At 49.8% G+C, this 23119-nt stretch overlaps 28 non-coding genes and 1 pseudogene across 28 annotated transcripts; all 29 read left to right on the forward strand.

Moving 5' to 3' along the window:
- Positions 1-309: 309 nt before the first annotated feature.
- LOC131960032 (U2 spliceosomal RNA) lies at positions 310-500 on the forward strand. The gene has a single exon (XR_009389574.1). It is a non-coding gene; the product is annotated as a U2 spliceosomal RNA (small nuclear RNA).
- A 510-nt stretch (positions 501-1010) lies between these two features.
- Positions 1011-1174, forward strand: LOC131961209 (U1 spliceosomal RNA). The gene has a single exon (XR_009389859.1). It is a non-coding gene; the product is annotated as a U1 spliceosomal RNA (small nuclear RNA).
- Positions 1175-1786: 612 nt separating this feature from the next.
- LOC131960674 (U2 spliceosomal RNA) lies at positions 1787-1977 on the forward strand. Its single transcript, XR_009389728.1, has one exon. It is a non-coding gene; the product is annotated as a U2 spliceosomal RNA (small nuclear RNA).
- A 510-nt stretch (positions 1978-2487) lies between these two features.
- Positions 2488-2651, forward strand: LOC131961220 (U1 spliceosomal RNA). The gene has a single exon (XR_009389860.1). It is a non-coding gene; the product is annotated as a U1 spliceosomal RNA (small nuclear RNA).
- Positions 2652-3263: 612 nt separating this feature from the next.
- LOC131960641 (U2 spliceosomal RNA) lies at positions 3264-3454 on the forward strand. Its single transcript, XR_009389721.1, has one exon. It is a non-coding gene; the product is annotated as a U2 spliceosomal RNA (small nuclear RNA).
- A 510-nt stretch (positions 3455-3964) lies between these two features.
- On the forward strand, positions 3965-4128 carry LOC131961231 (U1 spliceosomal RNA). Its single transcript, XR_009389861.1, has one exon. It is a non-coding gene; the product is annotated as a U1 spliceosomal RNA (small nuclear RNA).
- A 583-nt stretch (positions 4129-4711) lies between these two features.
- On the forward strand, positions 4712-4902 carry LOC131960036 (U2 spliceosomal RNA). Its single transcript, XR_009389575.1, has one exon. It is a non-coding gene; the product is annotated as a U2 spliceosomal RNA (small nuclear RNA).
- A 510-nt stretch (positions 4903-5412) lies between these two features.
- On the forward strand, positions 5413-5576 carry LOC131961242 (U1 spliceosomal RNA). Its single transcript, XR_009389862.1, has one exon. It is a non-coding gene; the product is annotated as a U1 spliceosomal RNA (small nuclear RNA).
- A 612-nt stretch (positions 5577-6188) lies between these two features.
- On the forward strand, positions 6189-6379 carry LOC131959872 (U2 spliceosomal RNA). The gene has a single exon (XR_009389548.1). It is a non-coding gene; the product is annotated as a U2 spliceosomal RNA (small nuclear RNA).
- A 510-nt stretch (positions 6380-6889) lies between these two features.
- Positions 6890-7053, forward strand: LOC131961253 (U1 spliceosomal RNA). Its single transcript, XR_009389863.1, has one exon. It is a non-coding gene; the product is annotated as a U1 spliceosomal RNA (small nuclear RNA).
- Positions 7054-7665: 612 nt separating this feature from the next.
- On the forward strand, positions 7666-7856 carry LOC131960853 (U2 spliceosomal RNA). The gene has a single exon (XR_009389774.1). It is a non-coding gene; the product is annotated as a U2 spliceosomal RNA (small nuclear RNA).
- Positions 7857-8366: 510 nt separating this feature from the next.
- Positions 8367-8530, forward strand: LOC131961264 (U1 spliceosomal RNA). Its single transcript, XR_009389864.1, has one exon. It is a non-coding gene; the product is annotated as a U1 spliceosomal RNA (small nuclear RNA).
- A 612-nt stretch (positions 8531-9142) lies between these two features.
- LOC131959850 (U2 spliceosomal RNA) lies at positions 9143-9333 on the forward strand. The gene has a single exon (XR_009389544.1). It is a non-coding gene; the product is annotated as a U2 spliceosomal RNA (small nuclear RNA).
- A 510-nt stretch (positions 9334-9843) lies between these two features.
- On the forward strand, positions 9844-10007 carry LOC131961286 (U1 spliceosomal RNA). The gene has a single exon (XR_009389866.1). It is a non-coding gene; the product is annotated as a U1 spliceosomal RNA (small nuclear RNA).
- A 612-nt stretch (positions 10008-10619) lies between these two features.
- On the forward strand, positions 10620-10810 carry LOC131960860 (U2 spliceosomal RNA). The gene has a single exon (XR_009389778.1). It is a non-coding gene; the product is annotated as a U2 spliceosomal RNA (small nuclear RNA).
- Positions 10811-11320: 510 nt separating this feature from the next.
- On the forward strand, positions 11321-11484 carry LOC131959726 (U1 spliceosomal RNA). Its single transcript, XR_009389518.1, has one exon. It is a non-coding gene; the product is annotated as a U1 spliceosomal RNA (small nuclear RNA).
- A 612-nt stretch (positions 11485-12096) lies between these two features.
- Positions 12097-12287, forward strand: LOC131960043 (U2 spliceosomal RNA). The gene has a single exon (XR_009389576.1). It is a non-coding gene; the product is annotated as a U2 spliceosomal RNA (small nuclear RNA).
- Positions 12288-12797: 510 nt separating this feature from the next.
- On the forward strand, positions 12798-12961 carry LOC131961297 (U1 spliceosomal RNA). Its single transcript, XR_009389867.1, has one exon. It is a non-coding gene; the product is annotated as a U1 spliceosomal RNA (small nuclear RNA).
- A 612-nt stretch (positions 12962-13573) lies between these two features.
- On the forward strand, positions 13574-13764 carry LOC131960048 (U2 spliceosomal RNA). Its single transcript, XR_009389578.1, has one exon. It is a non-coding gene; the product is annotated as a U2 spliceosomal RNA (small nuclear RNA).
- Positions 13765-14274: 510 nt separating this feature from the next.
- LOC131961308 (U1 spliceosomal RNA) lies at positions 14275-14438 on the forward strand. The gene has a single exon (XR_009389868.1). It is a non-coding gene; the product is annotated as a U1 spliceosomal RNA (small nuclear RNA).
- A 612-nt stretch (positions 14439-15050) lies between these two features.
- On the forward strand, positions 15051-15241 carry LOC131960680 (U2 spliceosomal RNA). Its single transcript, XR_009389729.1, has one exon. It is a non-coding gene; the product is annotated as a U2 spliceosomal RNA (small nuclear RNA).
- Positions 15242-15751: 510 nt separating this feature from the next.
- LOC131961319 (U1 spliceosomal RNA) lies at positions 15752-15915 on the forward strand. Its single transcript, XR_009389869.1, has one exon. It is a non-coding gene; the product is annotated as a U1 spliceosomal RNA (small nuclear RNA).
- A 612-nt stretch (positions 15916-16527) lies between these two features.
- On the forward strand, positions 16528-16718 carry LOC131960764 (U2 spliceosomal RNA). Its single transcript, XR_009389748.1, has one exon. It is a non-coding gene; the product is annotated as a U2 spliceosomal RNA (small nuclear RNA).
- A 510-nt stretch (positions 16719-17228) lies between these two features.
- On the forward strand, positions 17229-17392 carry LOC131959733 (U1 spliceosomal RNA). The gene has a single exon (XR_009389519.1). It is a non-coding gene; the product is annotated as a U1 spliceosomal RNA (small nuclear RNA).
- Positions 17393-18004: 612 nt separating this feature from the next.
- Positions 18005-18195, forward strand: LOC131960864 (U2 spliceosomal RNA). Its single transcript, XR_009389779.1, has one exon. It is a non-coding gene; the product is annotated as a U2 spliceosomal RNA (small nuclear RNA).
- A 510-nt stretch (positions 18196-18705) lies between these two features.
- Positions 18706-18869, forward strand: LOC131961330 (U1 spliceosomal RNA). Its single transcript, XR_009389870.1, has one exon. It is a non-coding gene; the product is annotated as a U1 spliceosomal RNA (small nuclear RNA).
- Positions 18870-19481: 612 nt separating this feature from the next.
- Positions 19482-19672, forward strand: LOC131960053 (U2 spliceosomal RNA). The gene has a single exon (XR_009389579.1). It is a non-coding gene; the product is annotated as a U2 spliceosomal RNA (small nuclear RNA).
- A 510-nt stretch (positions 19673-20182) lies between these two features.
- On the forward strand, positions 20183-20346 carry LOC131959058 (U1 spliceosomal RNA). Its single transcript, XR_009389376.1, has one exon. It is a non-coding gene; the product is annotated as a U1 spliceosomal RNA (small nuclear RNA).
- A 612-nt stretch (positions 20347-20958) lies between these two features.
- Positions 20959-21159, forward strand: LOC131960982 (U2 spliceosomal RNA; annotated as a pseudogene).
- The last annotated feature ends 1960 nt before the right edge of the window (positions 21160-23119 follow it).

The raw sequence follows: 23119 nt of genomic DNA on the forward strand, positions 1-23119 counted from the left end.
TGTGCATCAGCTGCACTTTGGTGGCATGTCCACCAGGGGCTGTCAGTGCTTGATTTGCTTTCAAAAACACTGACACTGCGTCACGAACTCTAGCAACAAGCAGAGTCCCTTTTCACCCAGAGAGAGCCACAATTTGCACATTTGCTTCTCTAAGAGAACATGCTTTGGAGCGATTCTGAGAGGTTTTCCTCCACTGTCGTTGGTGGTACTCTTACTCGCGCTTCCCGAAACTGCTACTTGGGTTTTGAGAACCGGCATCGAGAGTGAGTGTGCAGCCAATCCGCCCTTCACCTCCGACCCTTTGACGGCATCGCTTCTCGGCCTTTTGGCTAAGATCAAGTGTAGTATCTGTTCTTATCAGTTTAATATCTGATACGTCCCCTACCCGGGGACCATATATTAAATTGATTTTTGGAACTGGGAGATGGAATAGGGGCTTGCTCCGTCCACTCCACGCATCGACCTGGTATTGCAGTACTTCCGGGAACGGTGCACCCCTCCTCTCTATGTGAAATGTAAAGCACGTTCGTTCCTCTGCCTGCTCTCTCAGCTTGCGGAACTCTGCCTTCCTGTGTGGCTGATGCTGTTAGCCTGAGTATTGCCCAACCTTCTTTCTGCCCCTGGGCTATGCCAGGGCAAATGTAATAGTTTGCCAACGTGACGCTCCGTGTTGGATTTGGATACGGGGACAATGAGCAGGCCTGTCCCAGCCGATGATGTGGACTCACAATATGTGTACACTTGTTAATGCTCCAATTTCATAGTGACATTCAGTGGGCGTGAACCTTTCTGCAGTGTCCATGACTCTCATTTTAAGAGCAGGAGGCAGCAAAAGGGAGACACGTGAAATGCATGCCTGTGCCCATAACATGAATCAAACAGGTCACTGTTTCCCAGTCTGCTTTCCACTGACCCGACATGTCAGGAGGAAGACAAACACATGCCTTCAGCACCATCAGTCAGCGTGGCGTGTCTGCTACAGGGCAGCCGATCTCTGAGCTGTGCAACTCATACTTACCTGGCAGGGGAGACACCATGATCACGAAGGTGGTTCACCCAGGGCGAGGCTCAGCCATTGCACTCCGGCCGAGCTGACCTCTGCGAATTCCCCAAATGTGGGAATCTCGACTGCATAATTTCTGGTAGTGGGGGACTGCGTTCGCGCTCTCCCCTGACATATACTGTGAAAATTAAAACAAGAGGCAACCCTCAAGTCATTCACGGGGGCTGTAAGCATTTTAGGCTGCTTGAAACGAAGCAGAGCTTACACGGTGATGCCGAGCATCAGTAAGCAGTGGTAGTACAGTACAATGGGCATATGTACGTTCAAGTGCCTGGAAATTGAAGCCCACTTCCGGATTGCTACCTTTGCGTTGAGCAACATATGCGCTAGTACAAGCGCAGGAAAGCACACAGGCCTGTTGGTAAATCTTTGTCATCTTTGGTAAAACATGCGGTATTGGCTTTGCTGCTGAAATGTGCATCAGCTGCACTTTGGTGGCATGTCCACCAGGGGCTGTCAGTGCTTGATTTGCTTTCAAAAACACTGACACTGCGTCACGAACTCTAGCAACAAGCAGAGTCCCTTTTCACCCAGAGAGAGCCACAATTTGCACATTTGCTTCTCTAAGAGAACATGCTTTGGAGCGATTCTGAGAGGTTTTCCTCCACTGTCGTTGGTGGTACTCTTACTCGCGCTTCCCGAAACTGCTACTTGGGTTTTGAGAACCGGCATCGAGAGTGAGTGTGCAGCCAATCCGCCCTTCACCTCCGACCCTTTGACGGCATCGCTTCTCGGCCTTTTGGCTAAGATCAAGTGTAGTATCTGTTCTTATCAGTTTAATATCTGATACGTCCCCTACCCGGGGACCATATATTAAATTGATTTTTGGAACTGGGAGATGGAATAGGGGCTTGCTCCGTCCACTCCACGCATCGACCTGGTATTGCAGTACTTCCGGGGACGGTGCACCCCTCCTCTCTATGTGAAATGTAAAGCACGTTCGTTCCTCTGCCTGCTCTCTCAGCTTGCGGAACTCTGCCTTCCTGTGTGGCTGATGCTGTTAGCCTGAGTATTGCCCAACCTTCTTTCTGCCCCTGGGCTATGCCAGGGCAAATGTAATAGTTTGCCAACGTGACGCTTCGTGTTGGATTTGGATACGGGGACAATGAGCAGGCCTGTCCCAGCCGATGATGTGGACTCACAATATGTGTACACTTGTTAATGCTCCAATTTCATAGTGACATTCAGTGGGCGTGAACCTTTCTGCAGTGTCCATGACTCTCATTTTAAGAGCAGGAGGCAGCAAAAGGGAGACACGTGAAATGCATGCCTGTGCCCATAACATGAATCAAACAGGTCACTGTTTCCCAGTCTGCTTTCCACTGACCCGACATGTCAGGAGGAAGACAAACACATGCCTTCAGCACCATCAGTCAGCGTGGCGTGTCTGCTACAGGGCAGCCGATCTCTGAGCTGTGCAACTCATACTTACCTGGCAGGGGAGACACCATGATCACGAAGGTGGTTCACCCAGGGCGAGGCTCAGCCATTGCACTCCGGCCGAGCTGACCTCTGCGAATTCCCCAAATGTGGGAATCTCGACTGCATAATTTCTGGTAGTGGGGGACTGCGTTCGCGCTCTCCCCTGACATATACTGTGAAAATTAAAACAAGAGGCAACCCTCAAGTCATTCACGGGGGCTGTAAGCATTTTAGGCTGCTTGAAACGAAGCAGAGCTTACACGGTGATGCCGAGCATCAGTAAGCAGTGGTAGTACAGTACAATGGGCATATGTACGTTCAAGTGCCTGGAAATTGAAGCCCACTTCCGGATTGCTACCTTTGCGTTGAGCAACATATGCGCTAGTACAAGCGCAGGAAAGCACACAGGCCCACAGGTAAATCTTTGTCATCTTTGGTAAAACATGCGGTATTGGCTTTGCTGCTGAAATGTGCATCAGCTGCACTTTGGTGGCATGTCCACCAGGGGCTGTCAGTGCTTGATTTGCTTTCAAAAACACTGACACTGCGTCACGAACTCTAGCAACAAGCAGAGTCCCTTTTCACCCAGAGAGAGCCACAATTTGCACATTTGCTTCTCTAAGAGAACATACTTTGGAGCGATTCTGAGAGGTTTTCCTCCACTGTCGTTGGTGGTACTCTTACTCGCGCTTCCCGAAACTGCTACTTGGGTTTTGAGAACCGGCATCGAGAGTGAGTGTGCAGCCAATCCGCCCTTCACCTCCGACCCTTTGATGGCATCGCTTCTCGGCCTTTTGGCTAAGATCAAGTGTAGTATCTGTTCTTATCAGTTTAATATCTGATACGTCCCCTACCCGGGGACCATATATTAAATTGATTTTTGGAACTGGGAGATGGAATAGGGGCTTGCTCCGTCCACTCCATGCACCGACCTGGTATTGCAGTACTTCCGGGAACGGTGCACCCCTCCTCTCTATGTGAAATGTAAAGCACGTTCGTTCCTCTGCCTGCTCTCTCAGCTTGCGGAACTCTGCCTTCCTGTGTGGCTGATGCTGTTAGCCTGAGTATTGCCCAACCTTCTTTCTGCCCCTGGGCTATGCCAGGGCAAATGTAATAGTTTGCCAACGTGACGCTCCGTGTTGGATTTGGATACGGGGACAATGAGCAGGCCTGTCCCAGCCGATGATGTGGACTCACAATATGTGTACACTTGTTAATGCTCCAATTTCATAGTGACATTCAGTGGGCGTGAACCTTTCTGCAGTGTCCATGACTCTCATTTTAAGAGCAGGAGGCAGCAAAAGGGAGACACGTGAAATGCATGCCTGTGCCCATAACATGAATCAAACAGGTCACTGTTTCCCAGTCTGCTTTCCACTGACCCGACATGTCAGGAGGAAGACAAACACATGCCTTCAGCACCATCAGTCAGCGTGGCGTGTCTGCTACAGGGCAGCCGATCTCTGAGCTGTGCAACTCATACTTACCTGGCAGGGGAGACACCATGATCACGAAGGTGGTTCACCCAGGGCGAGGCTCAGCCATTGCACTCCGGCCGAGCTGACCTCTGCGAATTCCCCAAATGTGGGAATCTCGACTGCATAATTTCTGGTAGTGGGGGACTGCGTTCGCGCTCTCCCCTGACATATACTGTGAAAATTAAAACAAGAGGCAACCCTCAAGTCATTCACGGGGGCTGTAAGCATTTTAGGCTGCTTGAAACGAAGCAGAGCTTACACGGTGATGCCGAGCATCAGTAAGCAGTGGTAGTACAGTACAATGGGCATATGTACGTTCAAGTGCCTGGAAATTGAAGCCCACTTCCGGATTGCTACCTTTGCGTTGAGCAACATATGCGCTAGTACAAGCGCAGGAAAGCACACAGGCCTGTTGGTAAATCTTTGTCATCTTTGGTAAAACATGCGGTATTGGCTTTGCTGCTGAAATGTGCATCAGCTGTCAGTGCTTGATTTGCTTTCAAAAACACTGACACTGCGTCACGAACTCTAGCAACAAGCAGAGTCCCTTTTCACCCAGAGAGAGCCACAATTTGCACATTTGCTTCTCTAAGAGAACATGCTTTGGAGCGATTCTGAGAGGTTTTCCTCCACTGTCGTTGGTGGTACTCTTACTCGCGCTTCCCGAAACTGCTACTTGGGTTTTGAGAACCGGCATCGAGAGTGAGTGTGCAGCCAATCCGCCCTTCACCTCCGACCCTTTGACGGCATCGCTTCTCGGCCTTTTGGCTAAGATCAAGTGTAGTATCTGTTCTTATCAGTTTAATATCTGATACGTCCCCTACCCGGGGACCATATATTAAATTGATTTTTGGAACTGGGAGATGGAATAGGGGCTTGCTCCGTCCACTCCACGCATCGACCTGGTATTGCAGTACTTCCGGGAACGGTGCACCCCTCCTCTCTATGTGAAATGTAAAGCACGTTCGTTCCTCTGCCTGCTCTCTCAGCTTGCGGAACTCTGCCTTCCTGTGTGGCTGATGCTGTTAGCCTGAGTATTGCCCAACCTTCTTTCTGCCCCTGGGCTATGCCAGGGCAAATGTAATAGTTTGCCAACGTGACGCTCCGTGTTGGATTTGGATACGGGGACAATGAGCAGGCCTGTCCCAGCCGATGATGTGGACTCACAATATGTGTACACTTGTTAATGCTCCAATTTCATAGTGACATTCAGTGGGCGTGAACCTTTCTGCAGTGTCCATGACTCTCATTTTAAGAGCAGGAGGCAGCAAAAGGGAGACATGTGAAATGCATGCCTGTGCCCATAACATGAATCAAACAGGTCACTGTTTCCCAGTCTGCTTTCCACTGACCCGACATGTCAGGAGGAAGACAAACACATGCCTTCAGCACCATCAGTCAGCGTGGCGTGTCTGCTACAGGGCAGCCGATCTCTGAGCTGTGCAACTCATACTTACCTGGCAGGGGAGACACCATGATCACGAAGGTGGTTCACCCAGGGCGAGGCTCAGCCATTGCACTCCGGCCGAGCTGACCTCTGCGAATTCCCCAAATGTGGGAATCTCGACTGCATAATTTCTGGTAGTGGGGGACTGCGTTCGCGCTCTCCCCTGACATATACTGTGAAAATTAAAACAAGAGGCAACCCTCAAGTCATTCACGGGGGCTGTAAGCATTTTAGGCTGCTTGAAACGAAGCAGAGCTTACACGGTGATGCCGAGCATCAGTAAGCAGTGGTAGTACAGTACAATGGGCATATGTACGTTCAAGTGCCTGGAAATTGAAGCCCACTTCCGGATTGCTACCTTTGCGTTGAGCAACATATGCGCTAGTACAAGCGCAGGAAAGCACACAGGCCTGTTGGTAAATCTTTGTCATCTTTGGTAAAACATGCGGTATTGGCTTTGCTGCTGAAATGTGCATCAGCTGCACTTTGGTGGCATGTCCACCAGGGGCTGTCAGTGCTTGATTTGCTTTCAAAAACACTGACACTGCGTCACGAACTCTAGCAACAAGCAGAGTCCCTTTTCACCCAGAGAGAGCCACAATTTGCACATTTGCTTCTCTAAGAGAACATACTTTGGAGCGATTCTGAGAGGTTTTCCTCCACTGTCGTTGGTGGTACTCTTACTCGCGCTTCCCGAAACTGCTACTTGGGTTTTGAGAACCGGCATCGAGAGTGAGTGTGCAGCCAATCCGCCCTTCACCTCCGACCCTTTGACGGCATCGCTTCTCGGCCTTTTGGCTAAGATCAAGTGTAGTATCTGTTCTTATCAGTTTAATATCTGATACGTCCCCTACCCGGGGACCATATATTAAATTGATTTTTGGAACTGGGAGATGGATTAGGGGCTTGCTCCGTCCACTCCACGCATCGACCTGGTATTGCAGTACTTCCGGGAACGGTGCACCCCTCCTCTCTATGTGAAATGTAAAGCACGTTCGTTCCTCTGCCTGCTCTCTCAGCTTGCGGAACTCTGCCTTCCTGTGTGGCTGATGCTGTTAGCCTGAGTATTGCCCAACCTTCTTTCTGCCCCTGGGCTATGCCAGGGCAAATGTAATAGTTTGCCAACGTGACGCTCCGTGTTGGATTTGGATACGGGGACAATGAGCAGGCCTGTCCCAGCCGATGATGTGGACTCACAATATGTGTACACTTGTTAATGCTCCAATTTCATAGTGACATTCAGTGGGCGTGAACCTTTCTGCAGTGTCCATGACTCTCATTTTAAGAGCAGGAGGCAGCAAAAGGGAGACATGTGAAATGCATGCCTGTGCCCATAACATGAATCAAACAGGTCACTGTTTCCCAGTCTGCTTTCCACTGACCCGACATGTCAGGAGGAAGACAAACACATGCCTTCAGCACCATCAGTCAGCGTGGCGTGTCTGCTACAGGGCAGCCGATCTCTGAGCTGTGCAACTCATACTTACCTGGCAGGGGAGACACCATGATCACGAAGGTGGTTCACCCAGGGCGAGGCTCAGCCATTGCACTCCGGCCGAGCTGACCTCTGCGAATTCCCCAAATGTGGGAATCTCGACTGCATAATTTCTGGTAGTGGGGGACTGCGTTCGCGCTCTCCCCTGACATATACTGTGAAAATTAAAACAAGAGGCAACCCTCAAGTCATTCACGGGGGCTGTAAGCATTTTAGGCTGCTTGAAACGAAGCAGAGCTTACACGGTGATGCCGAGCATCAGTAAGCAGTGGTAGTACAGTACAATGGGCATATGTACGTTCAAGTGCCTGGAAATTGAAGCCCACTTCCGGATTGCTACCTTTGCGTTGAGCAACATATGCGCTAGTACAAGCGCAGGAAAGCACACAGGCCTGTTGGTAAATCTTTGTCATCTTTGGTAAAACATGCGGTATTGGCTTTGCTGCTGAAATGTGCATCAGCTGCACTTTGGTGGCATGTCCACCAGGGGCTGTCAGTGCTTGATTTGCTTTCAAAAACACTGACACTGCGTCACGAACTCTAGCAACAAGCAGAGTCCCTTTTCACCCAGAGAGAGCCACAATTTGCACATTTGCTTCTCTAAGAGAACATGCTTTGGAGCGATTCTGAGAGGTTTTCCTCCACTGTCGTTGGTGGTACTCTTACTCGCGCTTCCCGAAACTGCTACTTGGGTTTTGAGAACCGGCATCGAGAGTGAGTGTGCAGCCAATCCGCCCTTCACCTCCGACCCTTTGACGGCATCGCTTCTCGGCCTTTTGGCTAAGATCAAGTGTAGTATCTGTTCTTATCAGTTTAATATCTGATACGTCCCCTACCCGGGGACCATATATTAAATTGATTTGTGGAACTGGGAGATGGAATAGGGGCTTGCTCCGTCCACTCCACGCATCGACCTGGTATTGCAGTACTTCCGGGAACGGTGCACCCCTCCTCTCTATGTGAAATGTAAAGCACGTTCGTTCCTCTGCCTGCTCTCTCAGCTTGCGGAACTCTGCCTTCCTGTGTGGCTGATGCTGTTAGCCTGAGTATTGCCCAACCTTCTTTCTGCCCCTGGGCTATGCCAGGGCAAATGTAATAGTTTGCCAACGTGACGCTCCGTGTTGGATTTGGATACGGGGACAATGAGCAGGCCTGTCCCAGCCGATGATGTGGACTCACAATATGTGTACACTTGTTAATGCTCCAATTTCATAGTGACATTCAGTGGGCGTGAACCTTTCTGCAGTGTCCATGACTCTCATTTTAAGAGCAGGAGGCAGCAAAAGGGAGACATGTGAAATGCATGCCTGTGCCCATAACATGAATCAAACAGGTCACTGTTTCCCAGTCTGCTTTCCACTGACCCGACATGTCAGGAGGAAGACAAACACATGCCTTCAGCACCATCAGTCAGCGTGGCGTGTCTGCTACAGGGCAGCCGATCTCTGAGCTGTGCAACTCATACTTACCTGGCAGGGGAGACACCATGATCACGAAGGTGGTTCACCCAGGGCGAGGCTCAGCCATTGCACTCCGGCCGAGCTGACCTCTGCGAATTCCCCAAATGTGGGAATCTCGACTGCATAATTTCTGGTAGTGGGGGACTGCGTTCGCGCTCTCCCCTGACATATACTGTGAAAATTAAAACAAGAGGCAACCCTCAAGTCATTCACGGGGGCTGTAAGCATTTTAGGCTGCTTGAAACGAAGCAGAGCTTACACGGTGATGCCGAGCATCAGTAAGCAGTGGTAGTACAGTACAATGGGCATATGTACGTTCAAGTGCCTGGAAATTGAAGCCCACTTCCGAATTGCTACCTTTGCGTTGAGCAACATATGCGCTAGTACAAGCGCAGGAAAGCACACAGGCCTGTTGGTAAATCTTTGTCATCTTTGGTAAAACATGCGGTATTGGCTTTGCTGCTGAAATGTGCATCAGCTGCACTTTGGTGGCATGTCCACCAGGGGCTGTCAGTGCTTGATTTGCTTTCAAAAACACTGACACTGCGTCACGAACTCTAGCAACAAGCAGAGTCCCTTTTCACCCAGAGAGAGCCACAATTTGCACATTTGCTTCTCTAAGAGAACATGCTTTGGAGCGATTCTGAGAGGTTTTCCTCCACTGTCGTTGGTGGTACTCTTACTCGCGCTTCCCGAAACTGCTACTTGGGTTTTGAGAACCGGCATCGAGAGTGAGTGTGCAGCCAATCCGCCCTTCACCTCCGACCCTTTGACGGCATCGCTTCTCGGCCTTTTGGCTAAGATCAAGTGTAGTATCTGTTCTTATCAGTTTAATATCTGATACGTCCCCTACCCGGGGACCATATATTAAATTGATTTTTGGAACTGGGAGATGGAATAGGGGCTTGCTCCGTCCACTCCACGCATCGACCTGGTGTTGCACTACTTCCGGGAACGGTGCACCCCTCCTCTCTATGTGAAATGTAAAGCACGTTCGTTCCTCTGCCTGCTCTCTCAGCTTGCGGAACTCTGCCTTCCTGTGTGGCTGATGCTGTTAGCCTGAGTATTGCCCAACCTTCTTTCTGCCCCTGGGCTATGCCAGGGCAAATGTAATAGTTTGCCAACGTGACGCTCCGTGTTGGATTTGGATACGGGGACAATGAGCAGGCCTGTCCCAGCCGATGATGTGGACTCACAATATGTGTACACTTGTTAATGCTCCAATTTCATAGTGACATTCAGTGGGCGTGAACCTTTCTGCAGTGTCCATGACTCTCATTTTAAGAGCAGGAGGCAGCAAAAGGGAGACATGTGAAATGCATGCCTGTGCCCATAACATGAATCAAACAGGTCACTGTTTCCCAGTCTGCTTTCCACTGACCCGACATGTCAGGAGGAAGACAAACACATGCCTTCAGCACCATCAGTCAGCGTGGCGTGTCTGCTACAGGGCAGCCGATCTCTGAGCTGTGCAACTCATACTTACCTGGCAGGGGAGACACCATGATCACGAAGGTGGTTCACCCAGGGCGAGGCTCAGCCATTGCACTCCGGCCGAGCTGACCTCTGCGAATTCCCCAAATGTGGGAATCTCGACTGCATAATTTCTGGTAGTGGGGGACTGCGTTCGCGCTCTCCCCTGACATATACTGTGAAAATTAAAACAAAAGGCAACCCTCAAGTCATTCACGGGGGCTGTAAGCATTTTAGGCTGCTTGAAACGAAGCAGAGCTTACACGGTGATGCCGAGCATCAGTAAGCAGTGGTAGTACAGTACAATGGGCATATGTACGTTCAAGTGCCTGGAAATTGAAGCCCACTTCCGGATTGCTACCTTTGCGTTGAGCAACATATGCGCTAGTACAAGCGCAGGAAAGCACACAGGCCCACAGGTAAATCTTTGTCATCTTTGGTAAAACATGCGGTATTGGCTTTGCTGCTGAAATGTGCATCAGCTGCACTTTGGTGGCATGTCCACCAGGGGCTGTCAGTGCTTGATTTGCTTTCAAAAACACTGACACTGCGTCACGAACTCTAGCAACAAGCAGAGTCCCTTTTCACCCAGAGAGAGCCACAATTTGCACATTTGCTTCTCTAAGAGAACATACTTTGGAGCGATTCTGAGAGGTTTTCCTCCACTGTCGTTGGTGGTACTCTTACTCGCGCTTCCCGAAACTGCTACTTGGGTTTTGAGAACCGGCATCGAGAGTGAGTGTGCAGCCAATCCGCCCTTCACCTCCGACCCTTTGACGGCATCGCTTCTCGGCCTTTTGGCTAAGATCAAGTGTAGTATCTGTTCTTATCAGTTTAATATCTGATACGTCCCCTACCCGGGGACCATATATTAAATTGATTTGTGGAACTGGGAGATGGAATAGGGGCTTGCTCCGTCCACTCCACGCATCGACCTGGTATTGCAGTACTTCCGGGAACGGTGCACCCCTCCTCTCTATGTGAAATGTAAAGCACGTTCGTTCCTCTGCCTGCTCTCTCAGCTTGCGGAACTCTGCCTTCCTGTGTGGCTGATGCTGTTAGCCTGAGTATTGCCCAACCTTCTTTCTGCCCCTGGGCTATGCCAGGGCAAATGTAATAGTTTGCCAACGTGACGCTCCGTGTTGGATTTGGATACGGGGACAATGAGCAGGCCTGTCCCAGCCGATGATGTGGACTCACAATATGTGTACACTTGTTAATGCTCCAATTTCATAGTGACATTCAGTGGGCGTGAACCTTTCTGCAGTGTCCATGACTCTCATTTTAAGAGCAGGAGGCAGCAAAAGGGAGACACGTGAAATGCATGCCTGTGCCCATAACATGAATCAAACAGGTCACTGTTTCCCAGTCTGCTTTCCACTGACCCGACATGTCAGGAGGAAGACAAACACATGCCTTCAGCACCATCAGTCAGCGTGGCGTGTCTGCTACAGGGCAGCCGATCTCTGAGCTGTGCAACTCATACTTACCTGGCAGGGGAGACACCATGATCACGAAGGTGGTTCACCCAGGGCGAGGCTCAGCCATTGCACTCCGGCCGAGCTGACCTCTGCGAATTTCCCAAATGTGGGAATCTCGACTGCATAATTTCTGGTAGTGGGGGACTGCGTTCGCGCTCTCCCCTGACATATACTGTGAAAATTAAAACAAGAGGCAACCCTCAAGTCATTCACGGGGGCTGTAAGCATTTTAGGCTGCTTGAAACGAAGCAGAGCTTACACGGTGATGCCGAGCATCAGTAAGCAGTGGTAGTACAGTACAATGGGCATATGTACGTTCAAGTGCCTGGAAATTGAAGCCCACTTCCGGATTGCTACCTTTGCGTTGAGCAACATATGCGCTAGTACAAGCGCAGGAAAGCACACAGGCCCACAGGTAAATCTTTGTCATCTTTGGTAAAACATGCGGTATTGGCTTTGCTGCTGAAATGTGCATCAGCTGCACTTTGGTGGCATGTCCACCAGGGGCTGTCAGTGCTTGATTTGCTTTCAAAAACACTGACACTGCGTCACGAACTCTAGCAACAAGCAGAGTCCCTTTTCACCCAGAGAGAGCCACAATTTGCACATTTGCTTCTCTAAGAGAACATACTTTGGAGCGATTCTGAGAGGTTTTCCTCCACTGTCGTTGGTGGTACTCTTACTCGCGCTTCCCGAAACTGCTACTTGGGTTTTGAGAACCGGCATCGAGAGTGAGTGTGCAGCCAATCCGCCCTTCACCTCCGACCCTTTGACGGCATCGCTTCTCGGCCTTTTGGCTAAGATCAAGTGTAGTATCTGTTCTTATCAGTTTAATATCTGATACGTCCCCTACCCGGGGACCATATATTAAATTGATTTTTGGAACTGGGAGATGGAATAGGGGCTTGCTCCGTCCACTCCACGCATCGACCTGGTATTGCAGTACTTCCGGGAACGGTGCACCCCTCCTCTCTATGTGAAATGTAAAGCATGTTCGTTCCTCTGCCTGCTCTCTCAGCTTGCGGAACTCTGCCTTCCTGTGTGGCTGATGCTGTTAGCCTGAGTATTGCCCAACCTTCTTTCTGCCCCTGGGCTATGCCAGGGCAAATGTAATAGTTTGCCAACGTGACGCTCCGTGTTGGATTTGGATACGGGGACAATGAGCAGGCCTGTCCCAGCCGATGATGTGGACTCACAATATGTGTACACTTGTTAATGCTCCAATTTCATAGTGACATTCAGTGGGCGTGAACCTTTCTGCAGTGTCCATGACTCTCATTTTAAGAGCAGGAGGCAGCAAAAGGGAGACATGTGAAATGCATGCCTGTGCCCATAACATGAATCAAACAGGTCACTGTTTCCCAGTCTGCTTTCCACTGACCCGACATGTCAGGAGGAAGACAAACACATGCCTTCAGCACCATCAGTCAGCGTGGCGTGTCTGCTACAGGGCAGCCGATCTCTGAGCTGTGCAACTCATACTTACCTGGCAGGGGAGACACCATGATCACGAAGGTGGTTCACCCAGGGCGAGGCTCAGCCATTGCACTCCGGCCGAGCTGACCTCTGCGAATTCCCCAAATGTGGGAATCTCGACTGCATAATTTCTGGTAGTGGGGGACTGCGTTCGCGCTCTCCCCTGACATATACTGTGAAAATTAAAACAAGAGGCAACCCTCAAGTCATTCACGGGGGCTGTAAGCATTTTAGGCTGCTTGAAACGAAGCAGAGCTTACACGGTGATGCCGAGCATCAGTAAGCAGTGGTAGTACAGTACAATGGGCATATGTACGTTCAAGTGCCTGGAAATTGAAGCCCACTTCCGGATTGCTACCTTTGCGTTGAGCAACATATGCGCTAGTACAAGCGCAGGAAAGCACACAGGCCTGTTGGTAAATCTTTGTCATCTTTGGTAAAACATGCGGTATTGGCTTTGCTGCTGAAATGTGCATCAGCTGCACTTTGGTGGCATGTCCACCAGGGGCTGTCAGTGCTTGATTTGCTTTCAAAAACACTGACACTGCGTCACGAACTCTAGCAACAAGCAGAGTCCCTTTTCACCCAGAGAGAGCCACAATTTGCACATTTGCTTCTCTAAGAGAACATGCTTTGGAGCGATTCTGAGAGGTTTTCCTCCACTGTCGTTGGTGGTACTCTTACTCGCGCTTCCCGAAACTGCTACTTGGGTTTTGAGAACCGGCATCGAGAGTGAGTGTGCAGCCAATCCGCCCTTCACCTCCGACCCTTTGACGGCATCGCTTCTCGGCCTTTTGGCTAAGATCAAGTGTAGTATCTGTTCTTATCAGTTTAATATCTGATACGTCCCCTACCCGGGGACCATATATTAAATTGATTTTTGGAACTGGGAGATGGAATAGGGGCTTGCTCCGTCCACTCCACGCATCGACCTGGTATTGCAGTACTTCCGGGAACGGTGCACCCCTCCTCTCTATGTGAAATGTAAAGCACGTTCGTTCCTCTGCCTGCTCTCTCAGCTTGCGGAACTCTGCCTTCCTGTGTGGCTGATGCTGTTAGCCTGAGTATTGCCCAACCTTCTTTCTGCCCCTGGGCTATGCCAGGGCAAATGTAATAGTTTGCCAACGTGACGCTCCGTGTTGGATTTGGATACGGGGACAATGAGCAGGCCTGTCCCAGCCGATGATGTGGACTCACAATATGTGTACACTTGTTAATGCTCCAATTTCATAGTGACATTCAGTGGGCGTGAACCTTTCTGCAGTGTCCATGACTCTCATTTTAAGAGCAGGAGGCAGCAAAAGGGAGACACGTGAAATGCATGCCTGTGCCCATAACATGAATCAAACAGGTCACTGTTTCCCAGTCTGCTTTCCACTGACCCGACATGTCAGGAGGAAGACAAACACATGCCTTCAGCACCATCAGTCAGCGTGGCGTGTCTGCTACAGGGCAGCCGATCTCTGAGCTGTGCAACTCATACTTACCTGGCAGGGGAGACACCATGATCACGAAGGTGGTTCACCCAGGGCGAGGCTCAGCCATTGCACTCCGGCCGAGCTGACCTCTGCGAATTCCCCAAATGTGGGAATCTCGACTGCATAATTTCTGGTAGTGGGGGACTGCGTTCGCGCTCTCCCCTGACATATACTGTGAAAATTAAAACAAGAGGCAACCCTCAAGTCATTCACGGGGGCTGTAAGCATTTTAGGCTGCTTGAAACGAAGCAGAGCTTACACGGTGATGCCGAGCATCAGTAAGCAGTGGTAGTACAGTACAATGGGCATATGTACGTTCAAGTGCCTGGAAATTGAAGCCCACTTCCGGATTGCTACCTTTGCGTTGAGCAACATATGCGCTAGTACAAGCGCAGGAAAGCACACAGGCCTGTTGGTAAATCTTTGTCATCTTTGGTAAAACATGCGGTATTGGCTTTGCTGCTGAAATGTGCATCAGCTGCACTTTGGTGGCATGTCCACCAGGGGCTGTCAGTGCTTGATTTGCTTTCAAAAACACTGACACTGCGTCACGAACTCTAGCAACAAGCAGAGTCCCTTTTCACCCAGAGAGAGCCACAATTTGCACATTTGCTTCTCTAAGAGAACATGCTTTGGAGCGATTCTGAGAGGTTTTCCTCCACTGTCGTTGGTGGTACTCTTACTCGCGCTTCCCGAAACTGCTACTTGGGTTTTGAGAACCGGCATCGAGAGTGAGTGTGCAGCCAATCCGCCCTTCACCTCCGACCCTTTGACGGCATCGCTTCTCGGCCTTTTGGCTAAGATCAAGTGTAGTATCTGTTCTTATCAGTTTAATATCTGATACGTCCCCTACCCGGGGACCATATATTAAATTGATTTTTGGAACTGGGAGATGGAATAGGGGCTTGCTCCGTCCACTCCACGCATCGACCTGGTATTGCAGTACTTCCGGGGACGGTGCACCCCTCCTCTCTATGTGAAATGTAAAGCACGTTCGTTCCTCTGCCTGCTCTCTCAGCTTGCGGAACTCTGCCTTCCTGTGTGGCTGATGCTGTTAGCCTGAGTATTGCCCAACCTTCTTTCTGCCCCTGGGCTATGCCAGGGCAAATGTAATAGTTTGCCAACGTGACGCTTCGTGTTGGATTTGGATACGGGGACAATGAGCAGGCCTGTCCCAGCCGATGATGTGGACTCACAATATGTGTACACTTGTTAATGCTCCAATTTCATAGTGACATTCAGTGGGCGTGAACCTTTCTGCAGTGTCCATGACTCTCATTTTAAGAGCAGGAGGCAGCAAAAGGGAGACACGTGAAATGCATGCCTGTGCCCATAACATGAATCAAACAGGTCACTGTTTCCCAGTCTGCTTTCCACTGACCCGACATGTCAGGAGGAAGACAAACACATGCCTTCAGCACCATCAGTCAGCGTGGCGTGTCTGCTACAGGGCAGCCGATCTCTGAGCTGTGCAACTCATACTTACCTGGCAGGGGAGACACCATGATCACGAAGGTGGTTCACCCAGGGCGAGGCTCAGCCATTGCACTCCGGCCGAGCTGACCTCTGCGAATTCCCCAAATGTGGGAATCTCGACTGCATAATTTCTGGTAGTGGGGGACTGCGTTCGCGCTCTCCCCTGACATATACTGTGAAAATTAAAACAAGAGGCAACCCTCAAGTCATTCACGGGGGCTGTAAGCATTTTAGGCTGCTTGAAACGAAGCAGAGCTTACACGGTGATGCCGAGCATCAGTAAGCAGTGGTAGTACAGTACAATGGGCATATGTACGTTCAAGTGCCTGGAAATTGAAGCCCACTTCCGGATTGCTACCTTTGCGTTGAGCAACATATGCGCTAGTACAAGCGCAGGAAAGCACACAGGCCCACAGGTAAATCTTTGTCATCTTTGGTAAAACATGCGGTATTGGCTTTGCTGCTGAAATGTGCATCAGCTGCACTTTGGTGGCATGTCCACCAGGGGCTGTCAGTGCTTGATTTGCTTTCAAAAACACTGACACTGCGTCACGAACTCTAGCAACAAGCAGAGTCCCTTTTCACCCAGAGAGAGCCACAATTTGCACATTTGCTTCTCTAAGAGAACATACTTTGGAGCGATTCTGAGAGGTTTTCCTCCACTGTCGTTGGTGGTACTCTTACTCGCGCTTCCCGAAACTGCTACTTGGGTTTTGAGAACCGGCATCGAGAGTGAGTGTGCAGCCAATCCGCCCTTCACCTCCGACCCTTTGATGGCATTGCTTCTCGGCCTTTTGGCTAAGATCAAGTGTAGTATCTGTTCTTATCAGTTTAATATCTGATACGTCCCCTACCCGGGGACCATATATTAAATTGATTTTTGGAACTGGGAGATGGAATAGGGGCTTGCTCCGTCCACTCCATGCATCGACCTGGTATTGCAGTACTTCCGGGAACGGTGCACCCCTCCTCTCTATGTGAAATGTAAAGCACGTTCGTTCCTCTGCCTGCTCTCTCAGCTTGCGGAACTCTGCCTTCCTGTGTGGCTGATGCTGTTAGCCTGAGTATTGCCCAACCTTCTTTCTGCCCCTGGGCTATGCCAGGGCAAATGTAATAGTTTGCCAACGTGACGCTCCGTGTTGGATTTGGATACGGGGACAATGAGCAGGCCTGTCCCAGCCGATGATGTGGACTCACAATATGTGTACACTTGTTAATGCTCCAATTTCATAGTGACATTCAGTGGGCGTGAACCTTTCTGCAGTGTCCATGACTCTCATTTTAAGAGCAGGAGGCAGCAAAAGGGAGACACGTGAAATGCATGCCTGTGCCCATAACATGAATCAAACAGGTCACTGTTTCCCAGTCTGCTTTCCACTGACCCGACATGTCAGGAGGAAGACAAACACATGCCTTCAGCACCATCAGTCAGCGTGGCGTGTCTGCTACAGGGCAGCCGATCTCTGAGCTGTGCAACTCATACTTACCTGGCAGGGGAGATACCATGATCACGAAGGTGGTTCACCCAGGGCGAGGCTCAGCCATTGCACTCCGGCCGAGCTGACCTCTGCGAATTCCCCAAATGTGGGAATCTCGACTGCATAATTTCTGGTAGTGGGGGACTGCGTTCGCGCTCTCCCCTGACATATACTGTGAAAATTAAAACAAGAGGCAACCCTCAAGTCATTCACGGGGGCTGTAAGCATTTTAGGCTGCTTGAAACGAAGCAGAGCTTACACGGTGATGCCGAGCATCAGTAAGCAGTGGTAGTACAGTACAATGGGCATATGTACGTTCAAGTGCCTGGAAATTGAAGCCCACTTCCGGATTGCTACCTTTGCGTTGAGCAACATATGCGCTAGTACAAGCGCAGGAAAGCACACAGGCCTGTTGGTAAATCTTTGTCATCTTTGGTAAAACATGCGGTATTGGCTTTGCTGCTGAAATGTGCATCAGCTGCACTTTGGTGGCATGTCCACCAGGGGCTGTCAGTGCTTGATTTGCTTTCAAAAACACTGACACTGCGTCACGAACTCTAGCAACAAGCAGAGTCCCTTTTCACCCAGAGAGAGCCACAATTTGCACATTTGCTTCTCTAAGAGAACATGCTTTGGAGCGATTCTGAGAGGTTTTCCTCCACTGTCGTTGGTGGTACTCTTACTCGCGCTTCCCGAAACTGCTACTTGGGTTTTGAGAACCGGCATCGAGAGTGAGTGTGCAGCCAATCCGCCCTTCACCTCCGACCCTTTGACGGCATCGCTTCTCGGCCTTTTGGCTAAGATCAAGTGTAGTATCTGTTCTTATCAGTTTAATATCTGATACGTCCCCTACCCGGGGACCATATATTAAATTGATTTGTGGAACTGGGAGATGGAATAGGGGCTTGCTCCGTCCACTCCACGCATCGACCTGGTATTGCAGTACTTCCGGGAACGGTGCACCCCTCCTCTCTATGTGAAATGTAAAGCACGTTCGTTCCTCTGCCTGCTCTCTCAGCTTGCGGAACTCTGCCTTCCTGTGTGGCTGATGCTGTTAGCCTGAGTATTGCCCAACCTTCTTTCTGCCCCTGGGCTATGCCAGGGCAAATGTAATAGTTTGCCAACGTGACGCTCCGTGTTGGATTTGGATACGGGGACAATGAGCAGGCCTGTCCCAGCCGATGATGTGGACTCACAATATGTGTACACTTGTTAATGCTCCAATTTCATAGTGACATTCAGTGGGCGTGAACCTTTCTGCAGTGTCCATGACTCTCATTTTAAGAGCAGGAGGCAGCAAAAGGGAGACATGTGAAATGCATGCCTGTGCCCATAACATGAATCAAACAGGTCACTGTTTCCCAGTCTGCTTTCCACTGACCCGACATGTCAGGAGGAAGACAAACACATGCCTTCAGCACCATCAGTCAGCGTGGCGTGTCTGCTACAGGGCAGCCGATCTCTGAGCTGTGCAACTCATACTTACCTGGCAGGGGAGACACCATGATCACGAAGGTGGTTCACCCAGGGCGAGGCTCAGCCATTGCACTCCGGCCGAGCTGACCTCTGCGAATTCCCCAAATGTGGGAATCTCGACTGCATAATTTCTGGTAGTGGGGGACTGCGTTCGCGCTCTCCCCTGACATATACTGTGAAAATTAAAACAAGAGGCAACCCTCAAGTCATTCACGGGGGCTGTAAGCATTTTAGGCTGCTTGAAACGAAGCAGAGCTTACACGGTGATGCCGAGCATCAGTAAGCAGTGGTAGTACAGTACAATGGGCATATGTACGTTCAAGTGCCTGGAAATTGAAGCCCACTTCCGGATTGCTACCTTTGCGTTGAGCAACATATGCGCTAGTACAAGCGCAGGAAAGCACACAGGCCTGTTGGTAAATCTTTGTCATCTTTGGTAAAACATGCGGTATTGGCTTTGCTGCTGAAATGTGCATCAGCTGCACTTTGGTGGCATGTCCACCAGGGGCTGTCAGTGCTTGATTTGCTTTCAAAAACACTGACACTGCGTCACGAACTCTAGCAACAAGCAGAGTCCCTTTTCACCCAGAGAGAGCCACAATTTGCACATTTGCTTCTCTAAGAGAACATACTTTGGAGCGATTCTGAGAGGTTTTCCTCCACTGTCGTTGGTGGTACTCTTACTCGCGCTTCCCGAAACTGCTACTTGGGTTTTGAGAACCGGCATCGAGAGTGAGTGTGCAGCCAATCCGCCCTTCACCTCCGACCCTTTGACGGCATCGCTTCTCGGCCTTTTGGCTAAGATCAAGTGTAGTATCTGTTCTTATCAGTTTAATATCTGATACGTCCCCTACCCGGGGACCATATATTAAATTGATTTTTGGAACTGGGAGATGGAATAGGGGCTTGCTCCGTCCACTCCACGCATCGACCTGGTATTGCAGTACTTCCGGGAACGGTGCACCCCTCCTCTCTATGTGAAATGTAAAGCACGTTCGTTCCTCTGCCTGCTCTCTCAGCTTGCGGAACTCTGCCTTCCTGTGTGGCTGATGCTGTTAGCCTGAGTATTGCCCAACCTTCTTTCTGCCCCTGGGCTATGCCAGGGCAAATGTAATAGTTTGCCAACGTGACGCTCCGTGTTGGATTTGGATACGGGGACAATGAGCAGGCCTGTCCCAGCCGATGATGTGGACTCACAATATGTGTACACTTGTTAATGCTCCAATTTCATAGTGACATTCAGTGGGCGTGAACCTTTCTGCAGTGTCCATGACTCTCATTTTAAGAGCAGGAGGCAGCAAAAGGGAGACACGTGAAATGCATGCCTGTGCCCATAACATGAATCAAACAGGTCACTGTTTCCCAGTCTGCTTTCCACTGACCCGACATGTCAGGAGGAAGACAAACACATGCCTTCAGCGCCATCAGTCAGCGTGGCGTGTCTGCTACAGGGCAGCCGATCTCTGAGCTGTGCAACTCATACTTACCTGGCAGGGGAGACACCATGATCACGAAGGTGGTTCACCCAGGGCGAGGCTCAGCCATTGCACTCCGGCCGAGCTGACCTCTGCGAATTCCCCAAATGTGGGAATCTCGACTGCATAATTTCTGGTAGTGGGGGACTGCGTTCGCGCTCTCCCCTGACATATACTGTGAAAATTAAAACAAGAGGCAACCCTCAAGTCATTCACGGGGGCTGTAAGCATTTTAGGCTGCTTGAAACGAAGCAGAGCTTACACGGTGATGCCGAGCATCAGTAAGCAGTGGTAGTACAGTACAATGGGCATATGTACGTTCAAGTGCCTGGAAATTGAAGCCCACTTCCGGATTGCTACCTTTGCGTTGAGCAACATATGCGCTAGTACAAGCGCAGGAAAGCACACAGGCCTGTTGGTAAATCTTTGTCATCTTTGGTAAAACATGCGGTATTGGCTTTGCTGCTGAAATGTGCATCAGCTGCACTTTGGTGGCATGTCCACCAGGGGCTGTCAGTGCTTGATTTGCTTTCAAAAACACTGACACTGCGTCACGAACTCTAGCAATAAGCAGAGTCCCTTTTCACCCAGAGAGAGCCACAATTTGCACATTTGCTTCTCTAAGAGAACATACTTTGGAGCGATTCTGAGAGGTTTTCCTCCACTGTCGTTGGTGGTACTCTTACTCGCGCTTCCCGAAACTGCTACTTGGGTTTTGAGAACCGGCATCGAGAGTGAGTGTGCAGCCAATCCGCCCTTCACCTCCGACCCTTTGACGGCATCGCTTCTCGGCCTTTTGGCTAAGATCAAGTGTAGTATCTGTTCTTATCACTATTCGGTTGTCAAACCTCAGCCTGGCAGTGGCTCTGGTGCTTAGCCGGTGGAAGTAAATTGTGCTGTATATGTGAATAAGAACGGATACTCTTGTAGTTGTCTTTTTTTCTTTTTGCATACAGGTATCGTTGGCTCAGAGGACTTCTTCCCTGCAACTTGTTTCAACATCTCTCAGCTGCAAAAGAGGGAAGTCTCCCTGAGCTTTTATTTATTTATTGTCTTTTAGCCATTTTTATCTGGCCCTTTTAGTCCACTTTTTAATTTGTTGGTTTTAGGCAAGTTTTTAAGTGTTTTTAGTTTTCCTTTTCCCCGTAGTGTGTGGTGCCTCCACCATGTCGGCCAACCATGCCGGCATGCGGAGGCACCACAGCGTCCGTTTCACATTTAAAGAGAAAGATGGTAAACCCCTGGGTCCAATGTCAAGACTTGACTTTTCCAGGAGGTTTATACAAAAAATATTGAAGTTTCGACCTGAGGACATCAACTGTATTGTGACACTACCGATGAACAAAGGTTTTGATGTAAGCTTTCGCACGGCCATGACTTTTCGAGAATTTTGCAACCGGTTTGAGACTGAGAAACCCCAGTTCTCCGCTTTCAACGTAGAGAAGCTGACTGACAATACATTTAAAACTGTCATTGTCAAGATGTTCAATGAAACAGTGAATGCGGACGACATTTGTCATTGGCTGGGTAGATTTTGCACTGTGAAAGGCCAGGCTACCAAGGTGAGAGATGAAGATGGCATTTGGACTTGTGCCTGGAGGGTCCCCATCCAACAATGGCAGGACCCCCAGGGCTTCCAGGGCTTGAAACATCTGCCATCCATGATAGTCTTGGGTAACAACAGGGGCTACATCCACTACCAGGGACAGCCCAAGCTCTGCCGCAAGTGTGGTGAGCAAGGGCACCTGGTAGAAGCATGCCAGAAAACAGTGTGTGGTAAATGCAGAGAAATTGGTCATACCTTTGAGGAATGTACCAATGGCAGAAAGTGCAATCTTTGTGGAGAAACAAACCACCTCTTCAGAGATTGCCCAAAGTCTTTTGCCAACAAACTGAAAGCCACAAAACAAAATGGCAGACAAGAGGAGCCATTTCAAGAGCTGTTTGAGGATGGGCTTGAAAATTCAAACCTCCCGCCAAAACCTGTGACTGGTGAACAGGAATCAGGTGAGGTGGGAGAAGGGGAGGGGCCTGCATGTGCCCCACCGATAGAGAGCGGAGAAGAAGGGGCAATGCAGGCAGAAGGCGGAGCTTGTTCAGAAAAGGAAAAGGAACAGCCACAGGATGACAGCGAGGATGCCTCCCTCCCCAACGCCCAAGAAGCTAAGAGGCCCTTATCGGAATTGTCTTCTGAGTCTCCTGGAGTCTCAGAAAAGAGGGCAAGAGCTGGATACTCCTCAGACAGTCCAACTGTGGAGGAGTCCAGAGTCTTTCCCTCCAATTCCCCAAATGAGGTCTCTTTCCTCAGTATAGCTCTAAGATCAACCCCTAAGGACTCCAGCAGCAAACGAGAGGAGCTTTCAACCCCCGGAGTCCGACAGGGTAGCGGAGCGCAACCCCTTCACCTTTCCCCCATAAGGCTGAAGGAAGAGCTCCATACACAAGCATCAGATCTTAAAAAGACTTTTTAACATTGACTATCCCCTCTGCTTCCTATTAAAATGTCATACGTGTTATTTTTAACCATACTCATGACACTCACCTTCTCTACCATCAATGTGAGAAGTGTGAAGTCGAGAGTTAGAGCCCAGAGTGTTTTATCTTTTCTAGACACTGTTAAGTCAGATGTGTTTTTATTACAGGAGTGTGGCCTCCCCTTTTTAAAGTCATACACACAATGGAAGAATTTATGGCCAAATACATCCCTATGGTCCGGATCAAATGAAAATAAAAATGATGGAGTAGCCATTTTAATTAAAAACCCTCTTGTCTTGGTGAAGGGAAGCACAGTGGTGAGAGATGGCCGGGCACTTTTAGCACAATTGACTTTTATGGGAAAGGATTTTAACATCCTAAATATTTATGGTTTTATAGACAAAAATGACAGGTATGACTTTTTAGAAGACTTGCAGTCCCACATGCTAGGCAGGGCACCATTAGT

This window comes from Centropristis striata, chromosome 2, assembly GCF_030273125.1.
Source record: "Centropristis striata isolate RG_2023a ecotype Rhode Island chromosome 2, C.striata_1.0, whole genome shotgun sequence".
NCBI lineage: Eukaryota > Metazoa > Chordata > Actinopteri > Perciformes > Serranidae > Centropristis > Centropristis striata.